This window comes from Trichechus manatus, unplaced genomic scaffold (assembly GCF_000243295.1).
Source record: "Trichechus manatus latirostris isolate Lorelei unplaced genomic scaffold, TriManLat1.0 scaffold00255, whole genome shotgun sequence".
Taxonomy (NCBI): Eukaryota; Metazoa; Chordata; class Mammalia; order Sirenia; family Trichechidae; genus Trichechus; species Trichechus manatus.
The window spans coordinates 549423-559306 of NW_004444191.1; the positions used below are offsets into that span (position 1 = coordinate 549423).

The 9884-nt window shown below is 38.5% G+C and overlaps 1 pseudogene; it reads right to left on the reverse strand.

Annotated features, from left to right (window-relative positions):
* Nucleotides 1-9378: 9378 nt before the first annotated feature.
* LOC101358372 (phosphatidylinositol N-acetylglucosaminyltransferase subunit Y-like) lies at nt 9379-9593 on the reverse strand (annotated as a pseudogene).
* Between the last annotated feature and the right edge of the window lie 291 nt (nt 9594-9884).

The window sequence follows — 9884 nt, forward strand, 5'->3', positions numbered from 1 at the left end:
GATTACTAGAGATTTCTTCCTAGTCTATCTTAGTCTGGAAGCTCTGCTAAAATCTATTCAGCATCAAAGCAACATGCAAGCCTCCACTGACAGATGGTGGCTGCCTATGAGATACATTGGCCAGGAATTGAACATGGCTCTCCTGTATAGAGGATGAGAGCCCTGCCATTGAACTATCACGGATCCGTAGTTTTGGAGAAAGGTTTGATTGTTAAAACTGAAATTCTCCTAGGATGTCCTATATTTCTTACCTTTCTTCCTCTCCTTTTCTCTTCTCACTAATTTAGTAACCTACCGCTTTCCAAGGAGCATATGGAAAACAAATTCTTTTCCAGTTTTCTTCACATTAATGTAGTCGTTCATTTCTTCATCTGCAGCCTTCAGGATACCCTTGACTTCATTTACTTGCTCCACGAACAAGTTTCATAAGTCTTAAGTGTCCAGTGAAACAGCCCTCTGCTAGATAACCTGGGTACTTTTCCATACAGCTCCTTGATGGCTTCAGATCCTTCATATTTTTGGCCAAACTTCCAGGTTTACTGATACTATCAGTTATCTAATGCTGCAGAACAAATCATCCTGACACTTAATGGCTTAAAACAACAGCAATCATTTGTTATTACTCAGTTTCTGTGGATTAGAAATCTGGAGAGGCATGGCGAGGTGGTTCTGACTTGAGGCTCTCATGAGGTTGCAGTGATGTTGGCTGTGGTTGCAGTCACCTAAAAGCTTGACTGGGTATGACAAGTTGGCACTGGCTGTTGGTGGGAGGCCTTAGTTCCTCTCTGTGTGGGCTGATCTACAGGGCTTCTTGAGTCCCCTAGTAGCATAGTGACTGGCTTCCCCCAGGGGAAAAGATCCAAGACAGCAAGGCAAAAGATGCAACGGATTTTGTAACCTGGCCTAAGACATCACACCATCACTCCCTCCATATTTTGTTGGTCACACCGGTCAGCCTGTCTTAACGTGGGAGGGGACTACACAACAGTGGGGATACTAGAAGGTGAGGATCACTGGAAGCCATTTGAAAACTGACTACTACCTCACCATGCTTCACTGAGCTTTCCAGAATAGGTCCAAATCTAAAATTCTGACCAGCCCACTTATAAACTGTATATCTCAGGAAAGCAGTTCTCCTGTGTTTTGTGAAAGCACCTTATTCTTTGACTTTCTCCAGTGCTGTTATTGCTGACCAATGGTTCTAGAAGTGATTATCTTATTTATGCAATCCTTATAACCTCTCTTATTTTAGAAAGAAGGAAGGAAGAGAAGAAAGGAAGGGAAGAGGAAAGGAAGGAGGGGGGAAGGGAAAATCCTACCCAAGGTTTTATATCTTGTCCTTAAAGTGTTCTGGAGTATCCAGTTGTCACACTGGAGATAGCATTTACAAGTATTTCATTTTGAAGGATCAGGCCCATGACTGGCTTACGAAATTATACTTTTTCTCCTACTGGTTGTGTCAACTTGTCCCCTGGTGATTTTTGGCAGGTTTTCATGGTGACTTCAGGATGTGAGAAGTGATATTTTTACCAGTGTGGTCTTCTTGATTCAGATCTTCTCTACCTATAGCAAGAATATTTTGTATTTTCCATCAAACACATAGGATGTGTATCAATTAGATTTTTTGGCAGCATCTGTCCTGCCTACATGCTGTTTTGGAAAAATACATGTATTTGAACTTTTAAACAAGGATGTGCACTTATGCTGCTGTCCACATTTCATTTTTCCTTTGGCCAAACTGGGTAGTTTTTTCTCTAGGTCATGTAGACACGGGCCTCCCTCACAGAGCACAGGGATAGATAACTTGTCTGGGTCTAAGCTCAGGCTCTGGCATCTGAACCTCAGTGGGAATCATGGTTCTGCCAAATTCTAGTTGAGGGGCCATTGGACAAGTTATTTAAATTATCTAAGCTTTAGTTTCCTCATCTATAAATTGAAATAATAGTGGAACTAACTTTATAAGAGTTGTCAGTTAGATATACACTGGTCCTCTCAGCCATACTCAAAACGTGGTTTTGAAATGGAGTCTGAGACAGCAGTAATAGTTGGGACGATGTGTGAAGTGAAATGCTAGGAGTAAAAGTGCTTTGAAAAGCTGAGGCCATGCCGGAAATAGTCTGAAAACACACCTATATGTATTCTCCCACCCTGGGAAATACCCAGTCTGTCAAACCAGTAGCTATACCCAGCTTAAAGTAGTATAATTAAACTTCAGCTTAAACTCAATTCAAATGTTTTGAAACCTTAAATTCAATATTGAATGGAAATCAAGCTTCAATTTTTACAGGAAATATTAGATCTCTGCTTTTGGTGAACATGCCTTGACTGATCCGTGACCCTCTATGGTAGTGGGGGGTGGGGAGGTCCTCCTTAGATTAAACATTTCTGTCCATTAAAAAAAATGGGAGCGTGAATCTCAACAAGATAAAATATTTTTTAAAGTTATAAAACGTGCACATTTTCTATGCTGCTTATATGTTTATTTTACCACTCCTCTGTCAGTTCGTTGTACTACAGTGGCTGTATGTTACTGTGATGCTGGAAACTATGCCCAGGTATTTCAAATACCAGTAGGGTCACCCATGGTGAACAAGTTTCAGGGGAGCTTCCAGACTAAGACAGACTAGAAAGTAAGGGCTGACAATTTACTTCCAAAAATTAGCCAGTGAAAACCTTATGGATTACGACAGAATATTGTCTGATATAGTGCTGGAAGGTGAGCCTCGTAGGTTGTAAGACACTATACAATACTTGCAACAATGGACTCAAACATACCAACCATTGTCAAGATGGTACAGGACCAGGCAACACTTTGTTTTGTTGTACAGAGGGTTGCCGTGAGTTGAAGGTGACTCAGCAGCAACCACCACCAACAAAACACATTCATTAAAAATATGCACAAAGAATAAAAAGTTTAACACAGTGAATGAATATAAATAGTGGTTGCCAGCAGGGATGGATTACCCAATAAGCAAGGAAAGCATGTGCTTAGGGGATCAACAAAGGAGGGGAACCAGTTGTCCAAAACAAAGACCCACAGATGCCAAACGGACAGGACAGAAGGAAAAGCGAGTGCCTCAGTGGAAGGGAACTGGTAGGGCACGACATGAAATAGATGCCATTTTATAAATTTTGTACACGATAACTATTATATTTTCCTTTTCGTTTCATACTGATCAGGTAGAACCTCACATTCAATTTTCTCTTGTTGACCACACAAGGACACACCAGTGGCACTATAATCGCCTGATTCATGACATACCTGTTCCCACGCAAAGCGAACCAAAACGTGTCTTCACCTTGTATTTGTATTGTGCTGTTTGTGATAGCTCTTGTCCTGTTGGGTATTTGCAATAGTCCGCTGAAGACTGTGAAGATGCAGCATCAAAGTGAGTGCACAAGTTTTTAAGTGTTATTCCAAGACAAAAAAACGCTCATGGAGATCTACAAAGAGCCCCACAACAAGGGTTGTATGACAGATGAAAAATTATTTCTGACTGCCTGGTAAGTACTATTTATTTTGACTGTCTCAGACCTGAAGAACAAAATAACATGTTCCAAATCAATTTTTTTACTTACTAATTTTCAAATATAAATTTTTGTGTTAACATCCAAATTCAAATGTAAATTTTATTTTACAGATTTTACTTATTTTATAAATTTTATTTCCTTTCAATTATTCAAATTTATTTGCTATGGTAGAACCAGATTTAAAAAGTGACATAATTTGATATCTAGATAAAATGAAATGGCAACAAATAAGTGGAGCACAAAAATGAAAGCTCGCAGAAAATAAAAAGAAAAGGATTTGTGAATCCTTAAAGACAGTTCCAAAATTAACTTCCTTTTTAAAATGTTATGAATCAGAAGAGACTTATTCTGTTGAATGCTAGAATTTAATGAGTGTAAATAGTGGTACTAGTACTGCTAGTGCTAAAATTATTAATAGCAATACAAATATAACAGAATTTTTTCCAAATTCTTCATCTATTCTTTCCTGTAGTAAAAAATTTAATAATGGTAGAAAACGAAACTATTTTAGAATCTGAAATTGTTGCATCTGTAGACCCCATAAATAACAGAAATACAGATCCTGCTTTGTGGATTTTTTTTCTTTTAATTGTATAAATTATTGGATTGAGAGAGGGCCAAATGATTGTCAGCGTCACAGGGGGCCATCTGATGATTTGTTTTGAAAATATCTGGATGGCAAACCAACAAGGATCTGTAGCCAGAATATATTTCTAGGATGCAAAGATAATGGTGAAAATTGTAAGAAGGAGTGGCTACTGTATTCTCCATCAGTAGGCTCTGTATATTGTATTGTTTGCAAACTATTCAGTCCTAGATCATTTAATTCTTGATTTGCTATGGATGGATTTAGCTATTGGTGCAACTGGAATTGATTGATGAACACGAAAACGGTTCAGTTCACAGAGATTGTATGTTGTCATATTTAAACTGAAGACATGGTTTTGGCTTAACTCATGAACTGGAAACACAAATGAAAAACGTCAGTATTGGAAAGCTGTTTTGCAACACGTTGTTGCTGTCATTATAACAATTGTTGAACATGGACCATTTTTTGAGGAAGAAATGAAGTGTTTGGTCAGTGGAATTTTTGGGGGTTTACTTGAACTCGTTGCTCAATTTGATCCAGTTTTAGCAGGTCATATCTTAAAATATGGTAACACAGGAAAGGGCAGCCTATCGTATAAAGGCATATCTTGGAGATATTGCAGGTTCGGTTCCAGACCACTGTAATAAAGCTAATATGGCAATAAAGCAAGTCACAGGAATTTTTTGGTTTCCCGGTGCATATAAAAGTTCTGTTTACACTATATTATAGTGTATTAAGTGTGCAATAGCATTATGTCTAAAAAACAATGTACATACCTTGATTAAAAAATACTTTATAGCTAAAAAATGTTAACCATCATCTGAGCCTTCAACAAGTCATAATCGTTTTGCTGGTGGAGCCTCGATGTTGATGGCTGCTGATTGATCAGGGTAGTGGTTGCTGAAGGCTGGGATGGCTGTGGCAATTTCTTAAAATAAGACAACTATGAAGTTTGCCACATTCATTGACTCTTCCTTTCATGAAAGTTTTCTTTGTAATATGCAATGCTGTTTGATAGCATTTTACCCACAGTAGAACTTTTTTCAAAATTAGAGTCAATCCTCTCAAACCCTGCAACTGATTTATCAACTAAGTTTACGTAAATAATCTCAATCCTTTGTTGTCATTTCAACAATGTTCACATTCACAGCCCCTTCACCAGGAGGTGATTCCATCTCAAGAAACCGCTTTCTTTGCTCATCCATAAGAAGCAACCCCTCATCCATTAAAGTTTTATCATGAGACTGCAGCAATTCAGCCACATCTTCAGGCTCCACTTCTAAATCCAGTTCTCTTGCTATTTCCACCACACCTGCAGTTACTTAATCCGCTGAAGTCTTGAACCCCTCAAAGTCATCCAAGACAGTTGCAATCAACTTCTTCCAAATTCCTGTTAATGTTGATATTTTGACCTCCTCCCATGAATCACAAATGTTCTTAATGGCATCTAGAATGGTGACTCCTTTCCAGAAGGTTTTCAATTTCCTTTGCCCAGATCCACCAGAGGAATCACTATCTATCGCAGCTATAGCCTTACAAAACGTATTTCTTCAATAATAAGAACTTGAAAGTAGAAATTACTCCATGATTCATGGGTTGCAGAACGGATTTTGTGTTAGCAGGCATGAAAACAACATTAATCTTGTACATCCCCATCAGAGCTCTTGGATGACCAGGTGCATTATCTGTGAGCAGCAATATTTTGAAAGTCATCTTTTTTTTTCTGAGCAGTAGGTCTCAACAGTGGGCTTAAAATATTCAGTAAACCATGTTATAAACAGATGTGCTGTCATCTAGGCTTTGTTGTTCCATTTACAGAGCACAAGCAGAGTCGATTTAGCATAATTCTTAAGGACTGTAGGATTTTCTGAATGGTAAATGAGCATTGGCTTCAACTTAAAGCCACCAGCTGCATTAGCCTCTAACAAGAGAGTCAGCCTGTCCTTTGAAGCCTTGAAGCCAGGCATTGAATCCTCTTCTCTAGCTATGAAAGTCCTCGATGGCATCTTCTTTCAGTATAAGGCTGTTTTGTCTGTATTGAAAACGTGTTGTTTAGTGTAGCCACCTTCATCAATTACCTTAGCTAGATCTTCTGGATAACTTGCGTCAGCTTTTCCATCAGCACTTGCTGCTTCACCATGCACTTCTATGTTGGGAAGACAGCTTCTTTCCTTAAACCTCTTGCACCAACCTCTGCTAGCTTCAAACTTTTCTTCTGCAGCTTCCTCACCCCTCTCAACCTTCACAGAATTGACAAGAGTTAGGGCCTTTCTCTGGAGGAGGCTTTGGCTTAAAGGAATGTTGTGGCTGGTTTGATCTTCTGTCTAGACCATTAAAACTTACCCCATATCAGCAATAAGGCTGTTTTACTTTCTTATCATTTGTATGTTCACTGGAGTAGCATTCTTAATTTCCCTCAAGAACTTTTCCTTTGTATTCACAACTTGGCTCACTGTTTCGTGCAAGAGTCCTAGCTTTTGTCCTATGTCAGCTTTCGACATGCCTTCCTCACTAAGCTTAATAATTTCCAGCTTTTGATTTACAGTGAGAAACACACAATTCTTCCTTTCATTTGAACACTTAGAGGCCATTGTAGGGTTGTTATCTGGCCAATTTCAATATTGTCCTATCTCAGGAGGAGAGGGAGAGAGAGGAGGGAACGGTCTGTCAGTGGAGCAGTCAGAACACACACAACATTTAACAATTAAGTTCGCCATCATATATGGACATGCAACATCAAAGATCACTGATCACGGATCACCATAACAGATATAAAAATAACAAAAGAGTTTGAAATATTGTGGGAATTAACAAAATGTGACAGAGAGACACAAAGTGAACTCATGCTGTTGGAAACACGGCACCAATAGACTTGCTCGACGCACGGTTGCCACAAACCTTCAATCTGTAAAAAACACAATATCTGCAAAGCACAATAAAGCAAAGCACAGTAAAACGAAGTATTCCTGTATGTCTAAAACAATGAGTGAAGAATTCATAAACTTAATAAATGATAAAATTCAATCAATTATTTTCAGTGAAGTTAGTATAGCTCTATATTACAGTTTGTCTGTAGATTCCACTCCTGATCTTTCTCATACAGATCAGCCAAGTATTAAGATACGTATCTCCAACAGATGAAAAATCTGTTGAGCAATTTATCATATTTTTTAATTTAAAAAGTCATACCAGTGAAGAAATTGCAAATCAAGTACTTCACTATCTACGTGAAGTTTGCAAAACTGATTTTTCTAAGTGCAGAGACCAGTCCTATGGTGCCAATACGTCAGGGCGTTATAAAGGCATGCAACAGAACATTTTAGAATATAATGAATATGTCTTTTTCAAACCATGTGCTGCACATTCACTTGATCTTGTAGGACGTAGTGGAGTAAGTTTTTGTCTGGAAGCAGTTGATTTTTTTTCCCACTGTTCAGTTACTCTACACATTTTTGCTGCCTCTATTCACTGATGAGCAGTTCTTAAAACATATTTACGCAATGATCAAGTATTAAAATGTCTTTCTAATGCATTCTGGGAAGTTCCTGCTGTAGCAACGAGTGCAATCCTGGAATCATACACTCAGATTCTAGATGCCTTAGAAAACACTGCTGAAGATCAGACACAAAAAGGAGATACCAGAAGAGAAACTGAAAACATTGCCAACAAAATGCAAACACCACAGTATGTATTTATGTTGGTTATTGGAATAATATACTGCAGCATTTTCTTTGGATGGGTCAAACTCTCCAAGATTCTGAAGTAAATTTAAAGGCACGGGCAGATATCTACCAGTCATTAACAGGGTATTTACCTAATTTAAGAAAAGATTTTGCAAATTTTGAAAACAAAACAAATATTGATTATCAAGCAGTTCACCACAGCAGAAGCCTTGGAAAGAAACAAGTAAATGACGGAAGTGCACCAGAAGTATCAGTGAGCGCCAGAGATCAAATTTGCCTACGCACATACTACACCATCATTGATACACTTGAATCTTGCATGAAAAGAAGGGCAAAAGCGTATGAAGCTCTTTCAAATAGATTTTCCTTCTTAAACAATGTGCGTATACCTAATGAAGAATGCATGACGACATCCAAGAAATTAGGGCAGGCTCATCGCGATGTCTTAAATACAAACGTTTACAGAGAAGTGCAACAATTTGATTCTTACATAAGTTTACAGATGCAGGAAAGACAAATTTTACTCGTGTAGGCATGTATGATTCCATAATAGAAGATAAAATGCAATGCGTATTGCCGAATGTTAAAAGTGCTTTACACATAGTCCTAACTTTAATGATCACAAACTGTACAACAGAACGCACATTTTCATACTTAAAGAGACTCGAAAACCCTCAGTGTGCGACAATGATTCAAGAAAGACTCTATTCGTTATCTTTATTATGTATGGAAGTAGATACTGTTTGGCAGCTTAATTGTGATGAAATCACTGAATAATTTGTAGGAGCAAAGAATAGAAAGAACTGTTTTTAACTATAATGTATTAGAGATGAAATATCTATCTAAAAATAAAATATAGTAATTTGTTGTAATATTTGTTTTCTGATCATTAAATTTTCTTTTTTATGTGAAATTTCCATTTTATTGTAGGATTTTATGTCACACTAGTTCAACACATTTCTCTACAACTACCTTGTGGTAGAGTAGCTGCACTCTAGCACAGGGGCCCTGGTGGTGCAGTGGTTGAGAGCTTAGCTGCTAACCAAAAAGGTCAAGAGTTCGAATCCACCAGCTGCCCCTTGGAAGCCTTACGGGGCAGTTCGTCTCTGTCCTATAGAGTTGCTATGAGTGGGAATGGACTGAATGACAATTTTTTTTTTACTGTAGCACAGCTCCTTTGGAATTGTTTCAGTCATTCCTAGCATGTGACTTGACAGCTTGAATTTAAACAAACAATATTTCATAGGACTAACTTTCAGATGAGTGGGATAAGGCATAAAGTTATCAGTTAATGATGGGGGCTATTAATCTCCAACAAGATACTTTGTCAAAATGTTTTTTCTGATACAGCCATTGTTATAAATTAGAACCTTCAAAAAATAAGGGCAAACAAGAGTACAATAAAAGAAGCTTCTGCAGCTTTAGCCTCCCAAAGTCCTAAGCCTCTGACAGAAGCAAGGCAAAGTATCTTTCCTGCAACCTAAATGGAATTCTAGTATTTCAATCTAGTTGAACTTTCAGAGACAGAGGCCCAAATATATCATTATTATATGTACCATCTTGGCTCTGGTTGCATTAATTATGTCTGAAGAGTTCAGCACCCACCCAAGTCCAAGGGTGGAAGAACACATCAACTGGTAGGGCAATCAGCAAGAGCAGACTGTAGAGGCAAGGCTGGCTGAACTAGGGCAGCCCCGCGGGAAGTTTCCCTCCACAGAGGCTGAGTAGGACAGTCTTCCTGAAGAAACCAGTGGAACAAGGACTGTCGGTGTAGGGTGAGACAGAAACATTCTTCTCCCCACCCTCTCTTTTTAAATGGTAAATGGTATTAAGGGAATTTAGTTGCTGTGTTTTTGTATTTTTTTTTTTAAATTATGGCTTAGTGCTGCTCCATTTCTTCTTACTTTGATGTGTCATCCTAGCTGCCTGTGGTATCATATTGGGAATGCCGTCGATGATTGGATATGCTATTCCCAGCTCTTCGTTAATCAATTCCTTTGTCCATGCGTCACATCTGAGCGGGCTCTTGGAGAGCGGGCACACCGGGAACCCCAGCAGCAACGGGTCCACGCGCGGAGCAA